Source organism: Gopherus flavomarginatus, chromosome 6 (assembly GCF_025201925.1).
Source record: "Gopherus flavomarginatus isolate rGopFla2 chromosome 6, rGopFla2.mat.asm, whole genome shotgun sequence".
Lineage (NCBI taxonomy): Eukaryota > Metazoa > Chordata > Testudines > Testudinidae > Gopherus > Gopherus flavomarginatus.
The window spans coordinates 27,192,683-27,214,642 of NC_066622.1; the positions used below are offsets into that span (position 1 = coordinate 27,192,683).

General features: G+C 39.4%; 1 long non-coding RNA gene across 7 annotated transcripts in view; it reads right to left on the reverse strand.

The window, feature by feature from the left end:
• Positions 1-8,362: 8,362 nt before the first annotated feature.
• LOC127054429 (uncharacterized) overlaps positions 8,363-21,960 on the reverse strand; it is a 68,304-nt gene continuing 54,706 nt past the window's right edge. For 4 of the 7 annotated variants that reach the window (XR_007775253.1, XR_007775251.1, XR_007775248.1 and 1 more), the window contains 2 exons: positions 17,706-18,448; positions 8,363-16,282 (listed from right to left, as the gene is read on the reverse strand). This is a non-coding gene — a long non-coding RNA (uncharacterized LOC127054429). The remainder of the gene's footprint in view (positions 16,283-17,705; positions 18,449-21,960) is intronic. The other 3 variants (XR_007775249.1, XR_007775252.1, XR_007775250.1) reach the window with 3 other exon arrangements.

Below are 21,960 nucleotides of genomic sequence, written 5' to 3' on the forward strand. Positions count from 1 at the left end.
TACATCATAGGCAACAGTGAAGATAGCTGACAGCCTCTTCAGTCTCCACACACACACTATAAATTGATAGGTAATGTTTAGGTTTTTGTTCATGATAGTCAAAGCTCCTAGTGTTATTTTATTTATATTAACATCCTGAATGTGGATGAGAGCCAGGTGATAGATTTTCTGCACTTTGATCTTCACTTATTCACCATACAAACAGGATTCTTCTCATGCAGACACATTGTGTGTTATTTTTGCATTTGCACCATGTGAGAGGCAACAATTGTACCACCACAGCTGACCAGCCATTTTATCAGCATTTGACTTGGCTAATACATCTCAAGGCTCCTGTACAACTTTTGGTTTTTGAACTGTTACCATAGCTCCTCTGTGGTAAAGCTTATTACCCCCTGATACTGTCTCTTGTAGTCTTGACACTGGCCAAAGTGTCTCCAGGCCGTAGTTCTCAAAATGGGGACTGGTGGGCCATAGAGTTGACAAATAATTGCTGCTGACTCTTCCTCCTCATTTCCAGCACCTCATTTACACAGGCATCCACCCCATTCATTGTGAAGAAGATGCTGACGACCTGGCTGCCTCCCCAGGGAGAGAATTACCTTCAGGGACATGAGATTGAAGCTTCTGGAATGAGAGGAGTCAGAATCTGACAATGGGTACCAGACCTGCCATTTGGAGAGGAATGTCTAGGAATGAGAGAGTGAGGAGGATCAGACAACTGAGTGGTATACCTAGAGGGAGAAGAGTACCAGGTGGCAGCGAAAAAGTTGTAGGGGTAGAACAATTCAGCAGGAAGTGTTTACTTTCAACACACATTCCAAGTCTTAGCTAGAAAATAGCTATATTAGATATTGTGTCTCACTTAACAAGCTGCCGTAACAGCAGTGACCAAGAGGGCAGCAGCAGTTCGTGGAGGCCATGCTTAAAACTTTTGTGGAGCTAGGTATTCTCAATTGCACGCCCTTTGATGTAGAAATCCTTCCCAATGGAAATCAGGATCAGCCAAGTTTTAGAACTTTCAGAGTACAATCCAAGGTGTGTTTCTCTGCTTTTTCCTATATCAAAAAGTCTAGAAGTATCTTTCTTTGTGACAGAACAAGAAAACCAAAATGTCAAAACTGCTTAGGAGATACGGAATGAGCCCCTTTTGGATTCAACTAATGTTTTGAACTTCTGTATATGGTGACTGGATGCTACCATGATGGGCACATCAAAAATTATCTCCTTTCCTCTTTTCCACATCCTATCTGCTTCCCATGTCCACAATCTCTTCCTTCTCCTGTGCATTCCAACCCCAGCAACAAGGCACTCCACAATGCATCCCATGCCTTTGAACCTAGGAAAGCTCTGGAGTTTGTGAGACTGGAAGTCAGCAGCTAAACTGACCAGATCTGCCCATACTTTGATAAACATCTCCTGGAAATGAAAATTATTCTAGATTTAGTAACAGGGATACTTATTAGGGAAGACTTTACCTCAAAGCTTTGGTTTGGTTCAGATAATCAACCCTAATTGTGTATGGCTTAATAAAGTTTCTTCAAAATTCTTCATTCTACAGTTACTTGAAAATCTCATAAGACCTGATTAGCACTTAAGAAATTTTGGGTAACTCCTACTCTGGTCAAACCACAAAAAAGCTTCTTGTGATAGTTCTTAACTGAACCTGAGTGTAGAGCAAGGAGATAAACATAAAATAAATTTAATTGAACTTTTCTGAACCTTAGAAAAATTCTTTGGAATTTTTTGGTGAAGGTTCAGGTTGGTTTTCATTTTATTTGATCAAAAAACTGATTGATTAATTGAAATTTAATGGAATCTAGAGATTTCACAAGTTTGACTCTGTACCTTTGACTTGGCATACTGATGAACATCTCCTTCAAAGCATTTGAGCAACAGAAATACCCTGCAGATAGAGGCTTGTTGAGAGTTACCACAATTTCAGATGAATAGTCATATGCTGTCTGTACATATCTAGAATTAATGTGAAATCCTGTCTTCTTTAAAGATGACTATTCAAATAAAAGTAAGAAATAAAACACCTGGTATTTTTAGAATGAGTAATATTGTAGTTACTCCCACAAGGAGTTGGAAGACCATGTAGTACATTGCTGTAGCCTGCCCAAGATGTGATTATAATCTCTCATTTATTATGTGTTTATAAGAAAAGATTATTATCAGAATACACAGCAATGTACGTTTAGTATATTAGCATTAGGTCTCTTTTTGTAAGGTACCATGGAATCTCAGTATGTTCAGTGACTGCAGGATAATCTTTCTGATTTCTATCTAAATCCATACAAAACTGAGAGAAAGAATCATACAAGAAAGAAACAGTTCATCTTCAAAGTGTCTTAGCTGAACCCTGGAAGTAATTCAAATTTTAGATTTGCTTATTGGAGCTATGTGCCAACTCAGGAAATACATATTAAAACATATATTAAAAATTATGTACATACCTGGTAGATAATTTGAGAGATGAAGGACTGACCCCCTTCTACTAATTAAAAATTAAATGAGATTTTAATGAAAATCACAAAGTCACACTTCAGTACATGGAAATGTATTCAATCTCAGCCAATCAAATAGTAAAAAACTTCATTAGGAGAAACATGGTAGTTACTCAGGCAAAGTGCATATTATTTGTATTGATTAAGTCATATGCTGTAGTTCTTTAAGAGTAAATAATGGAATTATTGACTATAGCCATTCAATCTTTAATAATGATTTAGGCCAGAGATTGTAGTAGAAGGAAGAAGTGACACCCTATGGCCAAAATAAAGTTCGAGAGATAAATATTACAGCAAGAGGAAGAGCATGTTCATCACCCAATATATGGCAAGAGTTATTTAGCAAAACTGATCTTTTCATAGATAGCAGGGCTATAGTCTCCTATTTTTATTTGTCTTAAATAAATGACAAATTATCCATTCTTAAAGATACCTATTACAAATTTTGAAGCACATTTTTATAGTCCATTAGAAAAAGAGGGCTAACAGTCCACATTCCAAATAAGATAGTATGGGGAAACTTACTTCTCCAGTGAGATCCAGACTAACACGGCTACCTCTCTGATACTTTACTTCTCCGTTACATCTTTGTCCATGTGTCTGTATATCTAGATGGTACCAATCACTGTATTATCTATATATCACAATTTAAATGGAACTGCACTGGGGTCAGAGAAGAGAATTTGGCTTTATAAATGTGAGATTGTCAGATGATCATAAAGGTCCTGATTCTGCCACCTTTACTCTTGTTGAGAAGTACTTTATTCTGAAAGGGGTCCCACTGATTTCACTAGGCTGAAGTAAGGTATCATTCTAGGTTAGTAGGGTACAAAATCACGGCCAAAATGGCTAAGAGTCATTCATTTTCCCGTTTTAAAACAATATTTACAGATGCAGTCAATAAGATCTGTGAATCTCTTTACCTGCATCTTTTCTGCCGGTCGTTACATCATCTATCTTTTTTGTCTCAAGAGCTGGACAGTGTGATAGTGTTTCGTACCACAAGGGGATCTTAACAGAAAACATTACTGCATTTATATGGGATTTCCAGTACGCTTTCAGACATTCCTTTGCTAATAAACTTCCTTACCACAACTAGTAATGTGCAGGTGTTCATTTTTAAACAATGAAATGTCAGTTTAAAATGTGTTTAAACCAAATCCTACAAAAACAAGATTAGTCTTACATACCATGAGCTTTCATGTTGCTTCCCTTTATTAGTGAATTTAAGGATCTTCCCTTCCCATCTCTGATCATTACTGATGAGTCAATGAGTTAGCCTTTACCAATTGGGACAGTTGAAAGAAAGAAAGAAAGAAAGAAAGAAAGAAAGAAACCCTCAGCATTTTATTCTATACATTATGATAAAAAAGAATCACATAAAAAAGGATTGATTAAATAAAGGAAACCTTCTTACTAATGGATCTTTCCTCACCTTATTTTGGCTGAGGTGAAATGACCTTGCAGAAGGAAGACTGATACACAGAGACAACTATTTATCATAGTTTGTAATTAGTCTCAAATACAGGTTTTGGTTTGTTTTTATTGTTGTTCTTTCAAATCACATTTTGAAGCTGTATTTTCTTGTATGTGGTTTGCTGATGCAACACAGTGGGTATCTTGTGAAATTTGTTTCTGTGGATGTAATGTGACTGGAGGCTTGGAGCAAGGTCTGTATTTGCCTGGTGCATATATTAAGCTTCAGGTGTTTCAGCAATGGGATCTAATCCATAGACAGGAAACTGTATTGTAGCCTGGAGTCTGCTGCAAAGTTAACATGCTCCTGCATAGTTTGTCCTTCTGGTTCTCTTTGAGTCATCATTTTAGTTTGCACTCTCTTATATGCAAGTCTGATTCCACTTCCAGTTTGCAGTCTCAAGGCAGGCAAAACTCTTGTGGATTCTGCACTGAAGTCAATGGGAGTTTAGCCTGCATAAGGCATATAGGGTCAGACCCTTAGAAGCAGAGAGGCATGCCCCCTTATTTTGGTACATATGTCTTATTATTTGTTCCAGCACTAACCTGATTTCAGTGCATGTTATACGGATACTCCAGAATTTCTTTCTGATTGTAGAATTCAGAAAGCGAGAGTTGCCAGTATAGCAACAATTTTTCTTTTGCAGGTTTCATATTTGACAACATAACATCCTGGTTTAATATTACATGGGAAAATAAACAGGAAAGAAATTAATAAATGAACTCATTATCACAGTAAATATCGAACAACCACAAATGTAGGTCTCATTTCATTAATCACTCAGAATCTCAACTTGGCACTTTGTGATTACCAATGGGAAATATTCAGGGAAACCAATATATTTTTTAATGCTTTTGAGAAATTTTCAGCAGTCTGAACCCCGTTTATCTAAAAACTAGAAACCATATCTACACAAACTTGTGCTTGTGATTTATTTCCCACACAAAGCATTCCCATTAGGAAAGTATGTTTCTCAATTTGTTGACCTTTAAAAAAAGCTGAACAATCCAGGGGAAAATAAATAGTTTTTATTCTGCAGCCAAAGCTGAATTTCCTTCTTGTGTGGAATCTTAGATAGGTGCTTTTAGCATTTTCATTCTATCATATGAGAGGTTCCTAATCAAGGACTGAAATCAAAGAAGGAAGCGTGTCTGTATATGGAAAACATCAAATTATCATAATCTTAGGCTCATTAAAAGAATAAAATATATTTCCCTAATCATTCTACTTAAGGGAAGCTGGCAAAAACGTAGATTTCCATGTTATTACCATGAACAATCAGTCTGACAAGTACAGACATTTGGAGTTTCAGCAACTGAATCAATCATTGGCATCATTTGGTGTGCAGTTTAAAAAGTGTCAACTGAAAAAAATGCAGTGGATAATAAAGTTACAACTAGCTGATAAAATATTAAATAAAATATTACATTTATTAGTGACGCTGGGACTTGTTCTTGAAAGATAAGGCATGCATTGTGAGACCACACTAATGTGATTCTCTCCGAATTTTGTACTCCAATTCATAAAGCATAACAAAGCCCACTGAATCTAGTTCTAAAATTATCAATATGAGAATAATTATATGTTGGCATTGATATTGTAGGTATATTTTCCACTTGTTTTTTGCTCTATATGATGAGGGTAGATAAGAGTGATACTTCCGAAATTTTGAAGCAGCAATGCTTATTAGCAGGTCCTTCCAACTTTTGGTTCTGGCCAAACAGAAGTGTTAACACACATTGTCACCTAAGAGCATATGGGCTCATCCGGTAAATAGCATCAGGAAGCATCAGCTAGGGATTAAAGCATTGTACACTGCGAGCAAAATAATGTTAATGTTTTACAACATTTTAATACAGAACATATATAACTTTTGATATTTAATGTTAACTTTGGAGACATTAAGTACAAAGTATTATAAATACCAGGCATATTTGGCTGAAAGTATATAGTATTATAGTTTATTTAAAATAAATTACGGCATTCCTCATGTTTCTCCTTGTTCTACCATATCTCGAGAGCTTATTTCATATTTTTGTTTTACTTTAATTACAGTGCTTTTCAGTTGCATTATCCTGTGATCTGCTACAAGCAGCCAAACACCACTTACTGCTGTTAAGAGGAGGCTCTCTGTTACATCAAAGGATAATGCTGTTAGAGGTGAAAGATTAGTTATATTAGCAATGAAAGCTTTTTCTTGCTATAATAGCTTTTACTGCCTAATGCAAATGGAAACATCAGACTCTATTTTAACATGATACTTATATTCTTCAACAACAAAATGCTACTTTTTGATACAGAACTAAAATAATGAGTGTTCAACAATGTCTCCAGAAATACTTGGCTGTGTCTCCCATGTCGCTCTGTAAAATGAAATCCAAATCTATGCCATGAATATTACTTTGTAACTCTACACACACAACCTCCCACCATTAGACTTTTAAGTCCGAGGCTAATAGCAGATCAGCAGTGCTAGTACATGTTTCACTGGGATTTGGAAAAATCCTTTAAATAGATTTTTATTGGTTTTTAAGAACAAGGTTATTTTGTGTTAATAATGGCATACATTAGGCTTTAGATAATTGCTTTATGTAACTTAAAGTTTTGGCTTTCAGCTAAATAAACACTGTATGTGTTCACAGGTGTATTGTCCTCAAGGGCATTCTGCTTTTAGGGGTGGCAGCTGTTGCCAAGGTGTTGCTGATACAGCACTGTGTATAATTTATTGGAAACAGGTGCTGGGTTATGATGAAGATAGACAGGAAACTAAAGCAGACAACATGTTTAACCACCTTTAAAAAAGTTCAGCTTCAGAAAGACAGTGTCTGAGATGTTTGGTGGATGTTGCCAGCATCTCAGTAAGAGTCTATAAGCTCCCACAAATCACTATAAGGAACAAATTGTACATGAACTTCAGGAATCACTTCCTAATGAGTGCTGTATGCTACACTGCCACTTTTAATTGATTACAAGAAAAGTGTAGTTTGTGTAAGTCTAACAAAAATTACAAAATACCATTCTAAGCTAATTGTTAAAAATTACTTTCAAATGAGGTAATATCCGTTAGATTTCCCTAGCCTATGTACATTGTATTAAGTATATTTGTTAAAGTCTGTAATAATTCCCTTAAATACTGTACAGGGGTTTAATTGTGTCCTTCAGTAGAAGCCCCTATTATTTAATAAATGAAGAATATGGACTATTAAACACAAATATGAAACTGTTTGACTCAAACTTACAGAAGCAAAGAAATTCAGAATTAAAGCTTCTGTGCCACCTGTAACTTGCCCCAAAGTATAAAATACATTCTGCAGTTGCCTGAGATGAATGTGCTACTATGCTATCTATACATGGTGCAATAGATCAGCACAATAGGGTAAGTTAGCAATGGAGCAGTGGCCTGATCCAAAGCACATTGAAATCAATGAAACAACTCTCACTGACCTTGGTGGGCTTTGGATCAGATCCCAGGAGAATAAATGAACTTCTTTATTTTGTGTGGCCAACTTAAGCCATTACTGTTACTTAAACGTTGCTTTTTCATGTCTTACTTTCCTTTGCTTTTATTGTAATTTTAATACAACTTTTGTAACAATAACAAACATTCAATAGGAGTGCATGAGACTGTTTATTCATGGATAAAAGTTTGCATATTTTAGCAAGTAATCTGCAGTTTAATCTTCACTCTCTATAAGATACATGTGCAGTAAATATGCATACTAAATATTTTTAAAGAAGTTGATAAAGTGTGTGCACAGTTTTTAAACCTCAAAACTTAAATATCTTGGTGATTTACATTCAAAAAAATACCCAAAGGCATTAGACCACATTATGGACTAATGGTCTGCCAAATTTCATTTTTTAAAAAATGTTTGAGTTACTATATCTGAGTGTAAAAAAGGCAATTGAAACAACAAAATTTGGTAAGAAAATATTGACCTGAGACTGAGACCTTGTATGCCAAAAATGTTGACAAAACTTTATACCAACCCTAGCGGGCATGTCCTGTTTAATATCTGCAGTGTATGGAAAAAGCATTGACAATTTAATGCTTGTATTAATTTGAAAGAATTTTATGCAGTGGGTAGAAGCTTTACATTACCATTCCTAATCTATACCAGCCTTCTTTTTCTTTCTCAAAGGATAAGTGACTTACAGTGCTGGAAAAAAATACAAGTTCTGTTGAACCAGTACCCCACCAAAAGACTCCTACCTGACCTGAAAGGATCACCCATTCTAGGTGAGAAACAAATCGGTTTTCATGCTCCTTTAGTCCTGGATTTCTCCTTGACACAGATTTAGCACAGGAAAGCAAATAGTTGGTGTAAAAATAAACTTTTTTATTTAAAAAAAGTATACAGAGAACCTTTATTTATAATGAAACCCATTCAAATAAATACTCAGTTAACAAACTTATGCTTTATAATGTTACATACTGTACCAAGTGATGAAATACAACGCCACAAAACAAGTGGTGAAATCTGATGATTGATTATCAGGCCCGTCAAACAAAACTCGCACCAGCTAATGATAATATTTTGTGATGAAAGTCTAATTATGTTCATACTCAATAAGTAAATAAGAATCAAGAATCAATTGCCTCTCTAGCCTAAAGCTTTGCATTTTAGAGAGCTACTCTCTAGTGGCAAATTGTACTGAGAAATGTGGTGGTTTGAGTATATACAACATGGGAGTCTGAACTGAGGCTATCAAGCTGCTGGTGGAGCATGTTTTACGAGGCTATGTTACGCTCATGTTACATGCAGTAGAAGGGAATTGTGATGGAGCTGCGGGTCATAGCCACATGTGAACAAGAAAAGAATAGTTATGTTCTGATGATTAAAGAGGCCACAGCTTGATTACTAGACAAACAAAAACAAACTAGACCCACAGGCTAAGTGAGCTGGCAGCTGATGAAAGGAGAGAGGCAAGGACAGTCCTTTTCCCATCGCTGGCCTCAGTCCTTTCAGAACACATTCACCACTTAGCGGGGGCATGATGTCCCTAAGCTGTCCTCTAACCTATAAACTAAGGATACTGTAGCTTGTAACAAGGCTTGTTTATGACTAGCTACTGTTCTTGGATCACAAAACTCCACACATATAGGCTGCCTATATCTGCTGACACATCCCATGTCTACTCCAGATAGTGTGTTTACAATTTATTAACAATATTATATACCTTAATTCCCAACCTTGGGAAAATGATGGCTGCCAATCACCCACTTGCCCCCACAATCAGTGAGGAGACTGTTTTAACCTTTACTACCAGGGCACTTCATCCTCAGCCTAAAAGCTATGATCCTATTTATCAAATGGGTAAAGGTTAAAACATGATTGTGCTCTGCTGCACCAAACCCACACAACATACTATGGTACCTGAACAATGTAAATGGAATCCCTCAGGAGACAGTAAATCTGAAATCCTCACAAAAGCTTATGGCAGGCATGTCAACGTCTCTAAGGTGGTAAATGTAATCAACTCTTTTATGATTGATGGCTCTGAGGGAGAAATTTCTAGGTGGAGTAGAACTGAGGTTACTTTTGCCCAACCCTCCTTTATTATCACTGATCCTGGAGCCTCCAACCACTGTCCATGTCTGAGAAAGATGAATGGAACTGGCCTGTGATAGCCTACCTGGAAACATAAGCAGGAGCCAGAAGTGACAGAAGGGGTCCTCCCTGGCAGTCCCTGAAATACTTTTCTGGTTGTAAGGTTGAAACAGGGTTTTCTTACAATCCATTTCCTGCAAAGTTACAAACTAAGGTAAACAATTTGCTGAACAACTTTGCAGGTTTTGTTTTCTAGGTTTGGTTCTCTTATTCAGCAATTCCCTAGGAATCAATCTGAATTTATTTCAAAGCTTCATTTAGACTTTTTAAGTAATCTGAATGTTAAATAATGTTTATACAACAATCTCAGTAATTCAGTGACATAATTATGGGAAATAATAAACAAAGTATTAAACTCTGAAGTGCCTCATACCTGTAACTCCCAAGGTCATTTAGCACAGCCTCATTCCCTCTAATAACGTGGTATGACTGTACATTAAGTGGTAAGGTCATATGAAAGGTGCTTCATATGAAGTAATATGAAACTCTTAATTAGTGGCCCTTAAGTTATCATTGACATATGTGTCATATTAAATATATATATTAGTTCCTTTTCTCTTCTTTTTCTTTTTTTAAATCCTAAGGAAATTAAGTGAAAAAAAAAGCCCTCTTAGTGCAGGTTTAAAGTTATAAAGTTATCCAGAAAACAGTCAAGAAATTCAAAGTGTAAAATGGAGAGAGTGGGGACTGTACAGGACAGGAATAGAAGGAGGGCTGGGGCAGAGCTAAGGGGGATGCACAACATCCCACTCCTTTTCAAGCCTTGGAGAAGTAAATAAAACCTGAGGCAACCTTAACTTTTTCATGCACCACCTCTGCCTGCACAGCCTTCTTTAAAGTGGGATTCCAGAGATTGGTGGAAGCATTGTCAGCATGGTTTTATTGGAGCCATGCTGATATGGAGTCAGGAGAGAACCACAGGAGGCTGGGTGTCAGATAGGAGGCACAGGGTCACTATGTGTATCGGACAGGGTCTTCATGTGGCTCACACAGTATCTAGATTTGCCCTGTGCTTTTATGGCAATAAATCTGAGACATATTGTGGAGCAGGGCACTGAATGATGTGGCAGTGTTCTTATTAAGGCATAGAGAGCTTTTATTTAACAGTTATTTTAATTCAGGCACTATATAACCCAGAAAAGAGATCCTGCTGTAAGCTGCTACCTGCCACCATTCTATCTCCCGCCCTAGAATTCAAAGCCCTGCCGTTCCAAATGGAAGATGGCCTTTGGTCTCTGCCACTTCCCCCACATCCTTACATAACAATAGCTGCTCCCACAAATGGCTCAAGAGCTTGGTGCTGATAAATCTCAGAGCCTTTCATTCTAGTTCATCGGACTGAAGCCAGGCGAGTTGTTAGTGAGGGAAAGTCATTACCTTATGACAGTTCTTCAGTAGCTTACGATTTGAAATGGCTTGGTGTCTCAGTGAGGGTTCCTGGTGACTAAGGATTGCCATCAAAACTGAAATCCAAGGATGGAATGGGCCAGAATAAGCTACTTTCTCATTTCCTCCCTTCATAGCTGGGTTGAAACAGATCGGTGAGATACTGTGAGAAAGCCTGCAGTACTGCTGCTCATGTTGAACTTTTGTTATTCATAAATGGACTGTAGTATCTGAGTCTGATGATCTACCTCTCGCAAGCAATGAATTCATTAAAAGAAAAACTAGTATGTATTGTAAAACTATCACCATCATTATTTTTTCACTGATTTGTGTTTCTTTAGGATAGATCAGCTCAAATTACTGCATTATCATTATTTTTATTACTATAATTATAAATTTACTTGAATTGTGGTAATGCCTAAGATCCCCAGTCATGGGCCAGGACCCTATTGTGCTAGGCACTGTACAAATACAGAACAAAAACATGGTTTCTGACCCAAAAACTTACAATCTAAGACTAAGACAAGAGAAGTGGATACAGAGGCACAGACAGTACAAGGAAACAATTTCAGTTTTTAATTATTTTTTTTGTTAGTACTTGGAGAAATACTCTAACTCATGGTAACAAACGTATTTCACAATTTCAAAATAAGGATGGAAACATAATATAAAAATGCCAGGAATTTGTGACCAGGATTGGATTGTTTCACATACCACATCATATTAACCAACTATGCATGAATTTAACTGTCAGTGGCTAATCTCAGCATTTTGTGACTGGGAGAAGAATCGGGCACGTTCATGGTAGCATGAGAGCAGCAGTTGCCCATTTGCCTCTAGGGGCTCATGCCAAGAGTCATAAAGCTGAAGCATGACAAACTATAGACATTTCTGAAGAGTGAGAAAATAGGTAGTCATGAACTAACGCCTGGAAATAAAGGAAAAGTCAGTCAGCAGAGAATGCATTGATAATGTGACGCCACATAAAAAGCGGGCTTTGTGATTAGCAACACAAAGCAAGAAGTCTGGGCTCCAGAATCTGCCAGGATTTTAATTAAGGTTACTAAATAATACACATTTATTTCAGTGATTACAACACTTATTTGTTTGAGTCCCTATCCCTTTGGCTTCACCGCATGACACCGCTGTGGAAGAGAGGGGCATTTTTTGGAAGCATCAGTGCTTGAAAGCAGGACCGGCGCTACGGGTTTGAGCGCCCTAGGCGGACGGCAATTTCGCTGCCCCGCACGCTGGTCCCGCGGCTCCAATGGAGCTGCCGCAGTGATGTGGGCGGTCCACCGGAGCCGCGCGAGCACCTGACCGTCCGCAGGCACTACTGCGGCGGCTCCACCGGAGCCGCCTGCCGCCCCCTCCGGCAAAACGGCGCCCACCATTTATTCTGGCGCCCTAGGCAATTGCCTAGGCTGCCTAAATGGTAGCGCCAGCCCTGCTTGAAAGTGATGTGCCAAGTTCATGGGACAGTACTGGAGGCATATTTTATCCCATATAGTGGTAATGTTATGCTGCAGCCAAATGGGAATGAACAAAGATGCCATAGATAGGACCTTAAAAAACCAAGATCAAGTCTGTCTCCAAGAGGACTGAAAACCCAATGGCATATTTCATAAGATTAAACATGTTACTATGGTCTTCCAAGCAAAAAATTGCCTCATCTCACTCTTAAGCTATAGGCTGTGCCATTTGCCCTCAGCTCAGTGGTGTTACATGTTTATAGCAAACTACTTGTGAATTTAAATCAAAGTTTTCAAATGTGGAAGATATGAGGATAACTTCCCTCATGTTGCTTTTAAAATCCCAAAATGTATGTGTAGTTTGTACAATATTTTAAGATTCTCCAGAATGAAAGATGTTGTATAAATGTCAGATCTCTGATGATTATTATACATATATGTGTCGTATTAGTTAATACTTGGAGGAAAGAGGGGCTGTTTTCCTCCATCATGATCCAAGAATAATTTCCTCATGTCCAACCATCTGTTGGCACAGTGCTCTGCTAAAAATAGGAATAGTCCTTCCTGATGGACATAAAAGTCACAGAAAATGCCAGCTCTTTTTGTTCCTTTTTTTTTAAAAATCCAGATTTTGTGTAAGTCAGTGAATTTTGGGCCCTGTTTTACTCTGGCTGTTTGCGTGTGTACAAAAATACTGCGTGTTCTGGATTGGATTAAACCTTGTTGAAACTGGTGAGTGTAGCAGTGACCCTCCTTTTGGGATCCATGTAAGAAACAATTAAGCTTTTTATAGATGTAGGTGGCTGAAACAATAGGATCCTCCACCCAAAACACAGGCACATGTTGGCAGAGAGGTTTCACTGGCTATTGTTGGGTTGGAGGTGTGTTTGTCTATGAAAGAAGCAGCAGAAGACCAATGAAGCGGAGAGAGAGGGCAGCAAGGAAGAACCAGACACAGTCACAGAGCATTGACAGGGCCACCCTGAGAAAAAGGTGAGAGAGATAGAGAGTTCTTGGGCTATGTGCTGGCTTGAATGGGACTTGGAACTGTGAGCAAAGGAAGTGTCTCTTGTTGCTTGACTCTTGTGTTCAGGGAAACAGGACATTATGTATATTCTCTGTAACAAACAAGACTGTAGCAAAGAAATACTTGACTCCATCACTAATTTCTCCTCCTAACTGAAACAACTCACACAACCCTGAAAGTTAGCTAACCACTTGGGTCAAAAAAGGGGTAAAAATAGTTTGATTTCATGCATATTTTTGCCTCAAAAAAACTGAAAATTCATGCTAACTTTACTTGAAAAGCGATAAAGATATTCAATCAATATCTTTATTGAAATGAATACCTCAAGGGAGACTTCCTGAAAGGTTTCCATGGGGGTTAATACATGGATTGGATTTAATTTGAGTCATAAATCGGTGCAAATCTCATTGAAGGCAACAGGATTTTCACCTGCTTATTCCTTGGCTTAATTTACCCATCAATGCTTAAGGCTTTTAAAGAGGGAATCACATTTCAAAAGCTGAACTTCCTGCAAATATGTCATCTTAAAATAGTTTAATGTACTAATCCAGACAATCCCTAGACATGTTGGTACCTATCTGGAGCTGGACACAGTGGGCTGTGAGTTTTCTTTTCCTTTTTTTTCTTTTCTTTTCTTTGAAGGACAGCCACATACACATTTTGTTACCAAGAGATTTGAATCTGTTTGGAGTGGAATTAAGGCACACAAGTTTTGCTTAGCTTTTGGGAACAGCTTATGTGTGCAAATGGCCTGACTAACATTTTGACCAGAGCTGCTTTGATGAGTTTTTGAAATCTTGTGCTGTATATATGTAAGCTTTGCTTCTATTTTTGCTCTTTCAGCTACAGCATTGGTAGGAACTATATGCATATTATATATAAAAAAAGGCTAGTAAAGAACAGCTTTAGTCTGTATCAACTCATTTTTCTGCTACAAGAATTAAACCCACCCCAGAAGTTCTAACCCTTCTCATCTGCTGAGATAAAGCTAGGGCATATATGCCCAGGTGTTAAAAATGTCAATTTTTTCAGAGGATCAGTCCAGGTAACCCTAGATTTCACACCTAAACTCTCAGAAGTGGAAAAACTGAGCTAGAAATATGGCATGATTCAGGAATATGATGTGTAAAGATACATTCTGCTACCACCAGGTCAGAAACACTGCAAGTATGGTTTCTCTGAGAACCTAGAAAGAAGAGACTGCCACGAAAATTAAAAAAACATGGAAAAAAAAAGAACATCAAAACCCTGCTGTTAGAGTTCATTCCAAATTATGAATGGTGTTTCAGGTCACTGGTTTTTGTTTTATCTGGAGGAGTTCACCTGTCCTACTGAAAAGGTGCTCAATTGTGCAAAATAGCCACATTTTTAAGCAGCTTTGCTCCTGAGCTCTGCGGTTGATAATAGGATAGATAACAGTGATTTGCTCCACTGTTTTGTTCAGGTAGAATCAATAAGACATATCTAACATAACTGTATTTTTGTACTGGGTAATTTAAGGTATACACCCGTGCAGTCAGGTCTTTGATGTCTTGAATCTAAGACTGGCAGAGGGGAATCTAGAAATCTGGAAACTTGAAAAACTGATAATTTCCTGCTGAGCTATCAGAACCTTAATGTTCACTAAATACAGAAAACTTGAACACCACAAAGACACTTCCAGCTATTTCAAGTTGAGAATCCTTCTGGAGAGATCCAGAGATCTACAGCTTGCTGCGTGATCTTAATATACACAGCCCAGTTTAACCACTCACTCTTGCATCATGCTAATTGTAGGATTTTCTGCACTTTTTAGTCCCTATGGACTGTTCTTGTGACAGGAGATTTCTGGAACACTGCACACTCCAGCCACATCCTAACCTAGGGAAAGCAAGTGGCAAAGCTATGGTTATGTACCATGGGGAATGCCCTATGCCAGGAGACCCCAAAGCTATTAGGGGAGTTAAAGGGCTGCTTCTTGTTGCTTGAGAATGGCAAAACAGCTGGACAAAAAGCTGATAATCTGGCCCACTGTTTACAAATTATTTTGCTTATAAACATATGCTCTGCTTTTCTCTTCTCTCAACTGTATGACGTTTGAAAACAAGATTTTTAATTCTTAAAGGCTGAGTTCTGCTCTCAGATACATGTATGTAGCTCTCATTGATTTCAGTGAGAATTTCCAGGTCTGGTTGAAACATACTTGGGGTCTTCTGCATAGTCAACCAATTGGTTCCCTAATCTGCAAAAGTAAAGGTCTAGCATGCCATCTTCTTTCTGCCACCTAACCCAAATTTCATTCATGCCAGCTGAAGGGGAAGGAGATGACAGGGAATGAGATGATGCTACTTCCACAGAAAACAGGAAAAAGAGGCAAGCAGCCTCCAACGGACAGCAAAAGAAAGCACCGATGAGCCTCAAAGGGAGTGGGACAGCAAGCTCCAGGAGAGAGCAGCAGAAGACATCATGAAAAGGCAAAGGGAGAAGTGCCCAAAGAGGAGTGAGTATGGAAAGTGGTGCATGAAAATAGTTCCACTATTTTTTTCTCCTTACTATGACCCCAACCAAACTCCATTCTTACAGAATGTTACCTTGAGGGAGGAAGAAACCTCGTGATCCCCAGAGTTCGCTGGTTGGGTCCTTTGCATCACTGTATTGTTGTTGCCGAGCTCCTGGAGCTCTTTATAAACCAGCTATGCAGTCTGGGGTTTAACTTGGCAGTACTTGAGATTCCTGGTGAAATCAACTGAACAGTTACCACAGCGTCCATCCACCCGTCAGGAAAAAGTCCCCACATGCCAAAAATCATGGCTATATAGCTGAAAAACAAGAAAATCATGGACTCCATGCCACCCATGACTGATGAAACAAAAATGCAGCTTTAGCTATGACCGTCCACAATTAAACTTTCCAAGGTCTGGCTGCTGCCTGAAAAACCTCAGCCCACTCTTCTTTTCCACTGGATTTGGAATGGATTTAATCATTTAAGGGTGATATTCCTTTGATACAGTCCATTGTTAAATAAAACTTTAAATAGACACACTAGGGATTCTGGGAAGAGGCAATTAAGTTGATGATGTGATAATTTTTGTTTGTGACTTACCCTAAGGGACTGTTAGAAACCTGCATCTTACAGTACATTATAAACTGCAAAAAGAGAACAATAGCATTCTCAATTTGCTCTGTTGTTTTCCTACTTGGCTTAGACAGTGGTTTGTACTTGTTATCTAAAAAGAGTTAGATAGAGAGTCTAAACAACGAAGAGCTTGAATTTTCCAATCAGTCCTAGGAAAGAAACCTGAACATATGTGAATACTATTGCCATCCAGTCATTTTGTAGGATGGAGGTCAGTTTTATGTAGTGTACGGTAAATATTCAACACGAAATTCCAATAACACTCTGCATATTCATAAACACTTGGCATAGTCATAAACATATTGATTCAGATTTACTCCAGCATGAGCAGAAAGTCTAACATGAGACCAAGTTGCAGTGGCATAAAGCAACTACACCCCACCTTATACCAGTGAACTCTGAGTATAGCACTGAGTGGGACGGGGTAGTAGGGGCTGCATTGATGTGATAACTCCTCATAGAAGACGTCTCAGAGGGTGGGGAGAGTGAAAGGGTGGAATTCCGTCCCTGGATAGTTGACTTAGTTGGTGCAGGGAGGTGTAGTACATGTTCCCTTTGCAAAGTGAAAAAAATATGGCTATGTGATGGGGTGTCCATCCCACATTCAGCCAGAATGAGTTAATGGAGGCCAGACTGGGCCAATTAACCTGTTAGGCTGAGGGCTGAAAGCATTTATTAAAACAAGCTCACTGGCTACTAGGGAAGTGGCACCAGTGAGGCAGTGCATAGGAAGACTGCTTGAGCCTGTTTGGGAGAAAAGACTCCCCATCCCACCTAACCCCTACCCCGGAGGGCTGAGTCATGAAGAGGCTGCAGCAGCTTCTGGAGTGAGAGCGGGGCTGCAGATAAAGAGAGCATTGGCCTGACCTAGCTACTCTCCAGAATAGCCAGGAGGCTGTGTCATCCAGCTGTGAGTAGAACAACCCCTCACAGGCTAATATATATATCATATGCCTCTCTGGAAATGTCTACACTTCAATCAGAGGTGTGACTGAAGCACATGTAGACATATCTGAGAGAGCTTTGATCTAGCTAGTTTGAATAACAATAACACTGAAGCTATGGCAGCTCAAGCAGGACCAGAAGCTAGCAGCTCAAGTACATACCTAGGGTTCCAGGTAGGCTTGAATATGTATACATGCAGACATATAAGCATCATGGGCTTTTAAAAGCATCTTATCTGAGCTCTACTGCAGATATCCATAGCATATTCTTCATTTGTTCTCTGTCCAGCACTTCCACTGATAGCCATGGGAGTTCAACCTACGGAATAAGTATAAAACATGCATTTGAGGAGCCCAATCTTCCTCTCATTGATTTTCAAAGGAACAGGATTACATAAAAACAGTCATATTGGGTCAGAACAAAGGTCCATCTAGCCCAGTGTCCTGTCTTCTGACAGTGGTAAATGGCAGGTGGCTTAGGCCTGAAATCTGCACTGCAGATCAGAGACAAAAATTCTTCAACACAAAATTCTTCAACTTATCTAATGTTGTAAAGAGATCACGAGCTAGATTGGTATTAGGATCAGTATCAATGAAAGTTCGGGGGAAAAGTGTATTTTCATTTTCAGAAATGTTCAGCACAAAACATATTTTTAAAATCACAAGAGAGAGCTCTGTGATCCCAGTGCAAACAGATGGGAACTTGGAGATATCCCACACAGCTTAATTCATGAGAAACATCTATAGGAGAATATAAAAGAGGGTCAAGAGGAGTCATTTTTCTGTTTTTTGAAGGCAGTTTGGGTGGGTGTCTGGATGAATGAACAAGCTCTGAGAACATGTAAGACAGTCTTCTTCTTTCATTCCACCTGATCCACATGCATGTGCTCTTCCGCTCACAAGAACTGAAAAAAAGAAAAGGAATAAAAATAGGCCTTTAGTTACTTGTCACTTTGAAATTTTCCACTACTTTAATTAAGCTCCAGAGCCTAGCAAAAGTTGTCAAGCTTTCCTTTTCAAAATAAAGGTGGGCTTAGTTTTCAAGCAGTTTTCCCTGGTTCTTAGTATAGCTCCAAAATAAAGCAGTGTAAATTACCAAATAATCTTGGGCCTGATCCAAAGCCCACTGAAGTCAATTGAAAGACGCTCATTGTCTTCAGTGGGCTTTGGATCCAGGCCCATAATTCTAAATTTAGGATCAGTTATAATTGTCCCTTTCTCTCCATTAATCTATACCATTAATATTGTTTTGGAATTAAAAGACATGGTGAAGCAGTGCTGTGCTCCCCACAGGTGTATTCCTGTGTAATCCAGGAGAAATACCAGTTTACCTCATTTTAAACAAGTCTACATATTTGTATTGGATGGGGGAGGAGGAGGAGAACAGAGGATAAATTGAAATAGACTAGAATATGAGGAAGTGACAGATGAAAACAAAAGGACATAGGCTAAAACAAAATGTAGGATTAAAGATAAATGAAATAATGGGAGAAAGAAAAAGACAAGAGAGCAAGAGTCTGGTCTTATTTACACTGGTGTAATTGTATTGAAATCAGTGGAGTTATTCTAGATTAAGGCTTTCACCCCATGGAGACGCTAAGTGTATGGTGAGCTGGGTATAAATCTGCACCACACTAGCCTGCTGCGCACTAAGTGACCAGTCAAATGGGAAAGAAGGCTTCAGTATGTCAAGAAGATGTTATTAATCTGCAATGTGCTATGACAATATGTGCTGATCATAATGGCATAACTACACTTTCTTGAACATTGAAAGAAGAATTTCAAAGAAGGCATTCAAAATGAATTTAAAGGATTCACTAAGAATCCCACACTATTAATTAAACAGAAAAACAGAGACTAGCAAAAAGTAATATATGGAAGAAATTGCATTAGAGCATCAGGTGAAATAATAAATTGTTGGAGCACAGATTAAGTGATTCACTATGTCAAAAGACCTCTAAAGTGAAATGGATTCAGTGTAAATTGCAACATTTGTTCATGTGTTTAAATTTGAATGATATTTGCAATAAGTTTTCTTTTTGAGCACAGACATTTCTTTAGGATACTGGTGCATGAAATAAAAGAATGGGGAATCAGACAGCAATTGATATAAAATAGAAGTTATTAAAAATGGAAGAGTGAAAGAAATAAGAGGAAAAGCCATGACTAGCACCATTAAAGACAATAAGAAGGTTTTGGATTTCTTTTTTTTTTTTTTTTAACAAATATCAGGAACAAACAACTCTCTAACAATGGTATAGCTCTGTCACTAGAAGGATATGGTAAAATTCTTAATGATGCAGAAAAGGCAGAACTGTCAATAAATACTTGTGTTCTATATTTGGAAAGAAGCAGGAAGATGTACAAATATCACATGTGGATAATTAACTATATTCCAATCCATTAGTGACTAAGGAGGACGTTAAACAGCATCTACTAGGGTTGAACATTTTAAAATCAGTGGGTCTGAATCACTTGTACCCAGGAATCCTAAAAGAGTTGGCTGAGGAGATCTCTGGCCTCCTGATGTTATTTTTAATCTTGGAATACTGGGGAAATTCCAGAAAACTGGAAATGTCCCAATACTGTGACGTTATTCAAAACAGACGAGCTGGAGAATCCAGGTAACTGTAGATCAGTTAGCCTGACATCAATACCAAGCAAAATAATGGAAAAACTGATATAGGATTCAATTAATAAAGAATTAAAGAATGAGAATATAATTGATGCCAGTCAACATGGATTTCTGAAAAATACATCTTGTCAAACAAACCTGATTTCATTTTCTCCTGTGATTACAAGTTTGGTTGATAAAGGTAACCGCATAGATGTAAAATACTTAGACTTTGTGTAAATTTGACTTAGGACTACACAACATTCTGATTAAAAAGATTAGCCCTATCCATGTTATGTCATGTGGAGAACTATTTTGTATGATTAAACGTGCCTCAGTTTACTTACTTGATATTATTCTGGCTGACTGCATGGAAATACATCAAAGACAACTGTTAGGAAGGAGCAAGCAGGAAATAAAATAATGATAGAGGAAAGATATCTCCAGGGACAATACCAAGGGTCCTTAAGAGAAACAATTGGTGAGCTAGTCAGGAATTCCCTACCTGCCTGTTGCAGGAGGCCTATATTTCCAAGGCCAGGGACTAGGCTCAAAAGAACACTAAGCTGTAAAAAGCCAGGCCTAGAGGGAAAGAAGAGTAAATAGACAGCAGCTTCTTGAGGAGACACTGATAGGGGCAGAGCCTGTGGCAGGGCCCTCAAACTAAGCCAGGGGCTCTGCAGCTTTGAGAGAGACTATGAGCAGCAGCAAGCCCCAGGCATGCAGGCCTCTTTGTGATTTAACCTTCCCCCCCTAACTGTGGTATACTTTTGGGTGAATGAATGATATGTCTGTTTGGAAGGAGCTGTTCTGAGTCACTTTAATCAATTAACGGTCACAGGCACCGAGAGTGGAATGGCTTGCAGGTCTCAATTACATTTGGGCTGCTCATGGTAATACAGTGAGAGAGAGGGAGGTTGCCACATAGGGTCAGTCTGAGTGTGGTAGAGCTGCAGGGCTTCACATGGACAGAGGTGAAAGTAGCAAAACTTGTCACCTGAGGAGTGCGCTCATGCAGAACTGCCAGGGGGTACAAGGCACCGCACGCACTGCAGCCATGGCAAGACAATGGGAATAGGCAGTGTTGTAGCCATAGGCGTAGTTTGACCGTGATACATGTGCACAGACACTGAAGCCAGTTCCTTGGCTCACTGGCTCTCTCCTCGTGTCTGGAGTGATACCTGGGCTACAGGAGAACCGCAGCAGCTGCTGGGCGGGTGGGGGCACTGCGGCATCAGCAGCTGCAGCGATATCACTGCTCTGGTGCTGCTGCCTCCCTGCTGGGTCTGCTGCTGCTGCCGAGGGAATGACACATGCCGGGCTCCTGCTTCCCCTGCCCATTCCCAGATCCCCTTCTCTTCTTCCTCGTCCCCTCCCCACTGTCTCCTGCCCCATCCCTTTCTCCTTCCCCTGCCGCACCCACCTCCCCTTCCCCGCGTCTCTTCCCCCCACACCACCACGCACCGTTGTTCGGGAAACCGGTGAGCACTAAGACCCAGGAGGCGGTGTCCAGCTGCTCAGGCAGCGCCCCAGAGCGCCGGAGAACAACTGCTCCGTCCCGCCCCCTCCACTCCCCGCGAGCCGAAATGTGCTGGGGGGGGGAGGTGCAGCATGGGAAGGAAAGAGCCCCCCCTCCCCTGCCACCCCCAGGTGGGCTGAGCAGAGCAAGGCCTGCAGCAGGGCAGCTGGGTGCGCCCAGAAATCAGGCGAGGGCGAGTCGCATATGACCCCGCGTAACCTCCCCCCCAATATCTCGCCTCTGTTTGGGAAGGCAGCATCGCCCTCCCCCCGCACGCGCGCGCT